This window comes from Fukomys damarensis, unplaced genomic scaffold (assembly GCF_012274545.1).
Source record: "Fukomys damarensis isolate Sample0158 unplaced genomic scaffold, DMR_v1.0_HiC HiC_scaffold_21, whole genome shotgun sequence".
Taxonomy (NCBI): domain Eukaryota; kingdom Metazoa; phylum Chordata; class Mammalia; order Rodentia; family Bathyergidae; genus Fukomys; species Fukomys damarensis.
The window spans coordinates 27,703,482-27,709,674 of record NW_022900933.1 but is presented as its reverse complement, the minus strand read 5'-3'; positions in this window follow the sequence as shown (position 1 = coordinate 27,709,674).

The following is a 6,193-nucleotide window of genomic DNA, read 5'->3' as shown; positions in this document are numbered from 1 at the left end:
ATGTTTAAATTTATCTTAGTTCACCGAAAAGAAAGTTTGTGTTCTACATTTGTCTCTTTTTTATAATAATCTTTTTGGTTTATGTATTCTACTGAGTAACTACTTTGAAGATGATACATAGTGTAATAATTAATGTTATTCTCATATGATTTAGCTCTGAAAATATATTTTATTTTTCCATAAAATAAAAGCATTGGATTTCTTAGTGATGCAAAGTACCATAATTATTGAAAGGATCAAATATGTAATCACTGAACATTTTTAAACCAACTGTTATACAGAATAGGTCTCTCATAACCATTTGCCATGCTGATATTATTAATGTTATTTTATAGTTATCACCCTATTTATCTTCACAAGGCTCCTGGAGTACACGGCATGTAGTAGACACTCAATAAATAGGTGGTGAATGAATAAATGGGTGAGTAAATGCAGAGGTTCCTATCACTATCATTTCTCACTGGAATTTAGTTTATTGCCCTAATAAAGAAAGTGGTTAAAAACTTAAAATACAATAAGTTTATATTTTTTTAGTACATGTTTGTGATATGGAATAGTTAAGTCTGTTTTGGGAAATGGCACCCACTAGGGGAGGAAGCAAAGTTCAGAGAGCTTTAAGGATTGATTCTAGCATTTTCTAGAAAGCATAGCCAAAGAACTTTGTAAGCAGTTGCACAATTGTGAGTCAGCCATAACAGATAGGGAATGTCACCACTTTTACCTATGTGTCCTAGAGAACAGTTTCTAAATTGATTATTTGAGTTTCTAGCCATCCTGGAAGATCTGTTCATAGCCTATTCAGTGTTCTGTAATCTTTTGGTGCAAGACTTGATTCAGCATCAGCCATTATTGTGAGAGTCTTGACGTTTACCAGGCATTCTGGAAAAACCCAGTAGTTAACTGGATGCAGCACCTCCTTCAAGTTAATGGGAAGACAGTAGACTTCACTGACCTTCAACAGAAATGGAAGCATTCACTTCTCTGGAGCAGACAATTTTGAGTTCATGCATGAGACCCTGGCTCCTTCTACTTTCTCTTTTTTACCTGGCAGATTATGCAATGACGCCAATTGAACGATCACTAGAAACATTTTTTTTTCTTTGACATTCCGGGCTCATTACCAGCCTGTTGCAGAAAAATGTAGTTATTCAATAAAATTGTATGTTTTCTTACAGAGACAGTAGTTGTTGCCGAGACAGACGCTACATTTGCCAAGCTGTATTTCATCAGGGTACAGCATGTGACTGTTTCGTGTCAGTGGAATGAGATGAAGTGATGTGCGCCACTCTGGACTGAGAAAAATAAGGAAGCGCCAGTCGATTGCAGACACCAGGATGGCCTGGCAAGCCATGTGTTTAAGATGACAGAGTGTCCTTCAGCCAGAGTTCTTGAACAGTGGACTAAATAAAATCCACTCTAACCCCATCAACGACGAATACTCATTTGTCTGTCACAGAAGAAATACACTATTGAGTTAAGTGACTGATATTGGGACTTTGTCTGATCTGGTAGCTTTTCCCATAACTTTTATAGCACATTACCTACTATTTATGTGTCAAAATAAAACAGTCTCGAGGAGTTTTGTTACATGCAGGACTATTCTGGGACGATTCAGTTACTCCTAAAGACACTAGACAAAACACTTTTTGAAGTCATTTGGGACCATATTTAAAAATGACTTCTACTAGGTCTTTACTCTGAAAATTTATTAGTTAGGGTAGGTAACATAAGCAGCTGCAATCAACAACTTCAGATCTTAGGGACTTTACTCCACAAAAGAGGGAAGATTATTTTCCAAAGAAAAGAAGTATAAGTTCAATCTAAAGCTCTTAATTGTAATTTTTCTCTGATACCTAAAATATAGTAAGGTTAATTAAATAAAAACTATGGAAATTATGATCTTATTAATTTAAATAGTATAATAAAATGATATCAGACTGTCCCTTGAGGACTTTTCCTGACAATTTATTTGTGCTTAGAACAAACAATATTTTCTGTTTCTTTTCTTTTCTGTTCTTTCTTTTTTTTTTTTTTTTTTTTTTTTTTTTTTTTTTTTTTTTTTTTTTGAGACACGGTCTCACTTTGTTTTTCAGGCTGCCCCTGAACACCCATTATGTAACTCAGGCTGGCCTCCAACGTGCAGCAATCCTCCTGCCTCTGCCTCTGGAGTGCTGGGGTTACAGGCGTGAGCCACCACACCCTGCTTTTTTCTGATTTCATAGAAAGATCATTTTAAGGTCTTTTCCCCCAGTTTGAATGGAGGCAAAGAGAGGGGTAAAGAATTTGAACCCAGAAATATAAAGTTACACTTGGAAAAAACCCAAACATAAAGATACTGCAAATTATTTTTCTTATTTTATATATTTTTCTTAACAACTACCTGATTTGACTTAAATATTCCAATGTTAACAAAATAGGAAAGGATTTTTTGCCAAGATGATATCACTAGAAGAAAATAATCATCAGCTTTATTGCCACCATTTATTTCAGAGCCCATGTACTTGATTGCTGCTATTGATGACAGTCAGCTTAACTGGGAAAGAAAAATTTAGTGCAGTTAAGAACTGTACCTTTGTCCTCTATACAATCCACAAGCCCATCCTTTGTGTCACCACTTGATTTACCTAGGATGGGAAATTCCCTGGCTTAAAATGTTCCTTCAACCATAGTTTAAAAATTGCTGATATGAAATAGGTTATGCAATGGTTTAGATCTAAAAAGCCCCCCCCCCAATTTTTATATATTTAGAGGTAGGACTTGTGGAAGGTGATTAGATCATGGAAATGCTATAATTATCTGTGGATTAATCCATTCATAAATTCACAACTGAATATGTTAGGAGGCAGGGCCTGGTTAAGGGTGGCTCACAGGGGTCATGACCAGGAAGGGTGTCCTCTTGTCCCAGACTCCACGTTTCTCTCTCTGTTTCATGGTCACCATGGTTGAATGGCTTCCCTTTGTTAGGGGCTTTCACTATCTATTTCTACCTTGGACCAGATGACCAAACACTGAGATCTCTGACATTCTGAGTCAAAATAACCCTTGCTCTTTTAAATTTCACACGTTGGGTATTTTGTTGCAGTGATGGGAGAGTGATTAAAATAGGTTATAATCCTGGTTTCCTTCAGAACCTATGCTTTTAAAAGGTATAGTATAAAAATAAATATATGACATACACTCCTACTTTGAAAGATTTTAGGTAATGTTCTAGATATTGTCCGTTGCATATAGAGTCATGGAATCATCAAACCTGAAATAATCTGGCCTTGAAAATATGGAGGTTTTTGAAAGTGTAGCTACTACTACTTCAGGATTTTGTGTTGTAATTCTAAAAATCATAGCCATTATAAAGGCAGAAATGAAAAAAGTTGGAATCATAATTTTCTCACTGCTACCAAGCAAAACAAAATAAAAATAAAAACAAAGTAAAACATACAGCATTTTATTTTTTAATCTTTCCTTATGGAAATACTGATTATAAAAAATAAACTTAGATTCAAATTTAATACTTGCTACAATATGTAATTTCACAAAATTCAATGTGCTGCTCTTGTTATTTTTATACTCCAATAACTATACTCTGCTTTACTTGTTTTAGAGACATAAAAATCTACTCACTGCTGTCTAAAATCACATTTTACCCCTTTGTTAGCCTACTTCAAAAACTGAGCATTATACTATGGAAATAATACATTGCTCTTATAAAAGCAGATTTTCATTGACATAACTTTTAAAGGCTATCGTAGTCAATATAATTATGTAGTTTAAGAAAGTGAATAAAACCTCTTTCCATGATTAAATTACACATGAAAACTTGTGACATATTTTAAATCAATAACATATGAAATTTTTCAAAGAAATAAATTGTAATAGGAAGCAAAAATTTCTACTATATAAAATAACGAAAACGTTTTCTTCTTGCTGCAGTCTGTGTTTGTGTCCTCAAATTCTTATGTTAAAACCTGAACCTCAGGTGGTGCCATTAGTAGGTGTGACCCTTGCTTGCCCGGATGAATGAGATTTGTTCTCTTTTGTTCGAGATTCTGAGGGCTACTTCAATCTCCATGCATGAGAGCACAAGCAGAAAGGACTATTCTCTGAAGCAGAAAATGGACAGGGATCAAATCTACCCATCCCTGGATCTTAGACTTCCCAGCCTCCAGAACTGTACAAAATACATTCTGTTGTTTATAAGCCTCTCCCTCTATGGCATTCTTTTTATAGCTCAAATATACTGAGAGAAAATTAATATCAAGAGGTCATGGTACTGCAAATGCGTTGGAACTAGAAAACAGGTGAGGACAGAAAAAGTCTTGAGGTGCATGCTAGCAAAATCCTACTTTTATGTGAACAGGCTGATAAAGATAATTCAGTAAAGATTTAAAAAAAGGGGAAGGTGGAGAGCTATAGATCCAAGTCCTAAATTCCTTAGAGAATTCCTAAATGATCACGAACAGAATGTTGATAGAAATATGGATGATTAAGATCATTCTAATGAGGTTTTCCTTGAAAGCAAGAATCATGTTACAGAAAAATGGAAGAGAAACCATTTTTGGTAAAAAAATAGTTTTCTCTGAATGGTGATTCTATCCTGTCATTATGAGGAAGGTAGAACCTGCAAGCATTATAATGCAGTTTTTGGCTGAAGAAAGTTTTAAGCAAAATATTGAAGGTAGATCTGGACTTTTATTGGGTGTTTATTATAAATTGAAAGAGAGAAAAAACAACTTAAAGGTGAAATTATTAATTAAAAGGGATATTAAAATTTTGGAAAATTCTTGAGGAATCCACAGCCCAAGAAATAAGAAAGCTCTTTTAGGGTAAGAACAAAGGTTTCCGCAAATGATCTTTTGATAAAGAGATTAGTTTGGATCTGCCATCTAAACAAAAGCCGAGACATTTTCCAAGGCAATAGAAGAATGTTGCCAAAGGAATTTCAGAGATTATTGTGTTACCAGCCATGCTGGTTCATGTGCTCAGGTTCCTTTGCTTGCTGCTGAACAAATAAAAGGCGTTCATTTATTTTGCTTTAAAAACGAAAAGCAACAATTTATTGAAAGCTAGCTTCGAGAAGATGAAGAGGCTCATTTGCCTCAAAACACCATTGCACTGGGTACAGGTGGGTAAGGGTCTTTTATAGTGAGGAATGGAGGGGAAGGGAAACAGAGAGAGATAATGCCAATCTCCACACTAGCTTTACCACTGCAGCCATTTTAAGGTCATCCTCCTCTGTCTTGTGAGAAGGAAATGGGCTATGCCTCCTGGCGCTGCCTTTTCTCTCATTTCTTCTGGAATGAGGAGAGGAGGCGGGTGTTGCCTATGTGCTCCACAGGAGGAAGTTTGGATATGTTGCTTTTCTCTAAAAGAAAAATTGTAACTTCTAAAGTTCCATCTTGTAGTGCAGGTTACGCTTGGGGCTGCTTCTGCATGGGCTCAGACTGCAAGGCCTGAGGGCAGATAGGTATCGAAGCTCTGCTCCAAACTTTCCTGCACCACACTCTTCAGTTCCAGCAGTTCCAGGTCCCAGTGGGCCCAGGTGCACTGTAGCCTACAGTGACTTCATTTTCCTAGGCTCATGGACTGTGGCCCTTGGTGACCCTTTTAGTGCCATCTCTGTCAGCACCACACAGAGTACATGAGTCACGGAGATGTGACACCTCCACTCAAATTTCAAAGGTCGGAGTCCCTTGAACCTGAGGGACACGACCAACACACATGGCAGCTGCAAGGATATAACCACTGCAGATGGTCCTACTAAGATCAGTGTCTACTGGATCCATGGGAATGGAACACCCCCTCAGATTCCAGAACAGTAGTCAACAGCACACACATGCAACCTTGGAGAGCCACAGAAACTTGACTAAAACCCATAAGAATTCTGTAGTGTGAGCTGCAATGGGTAAAGAAACACGGTGAAGCTACCCAGAGCCTTGGGGATACAAATCCCACACTAGTGGGTCTAGAATGCAGGCTACTGCACCAGAGAAGATTATTTTCAATCTTTAAGAGCTAATATTGCTCTTCCTGGGGGATTTTGAACTTACTTGAGATGTACTATCCCTTTCCCCTTTTGTAATTCTCTCTTGCAGAATGAGAACTTTTATCCTATGCCTATCTACCACTGCATTTTAGAAACGCAAATGTATTTGACTTCAGAGTTCACAGCTAGAGGGAATTTTTTTTTTTTTTTTTT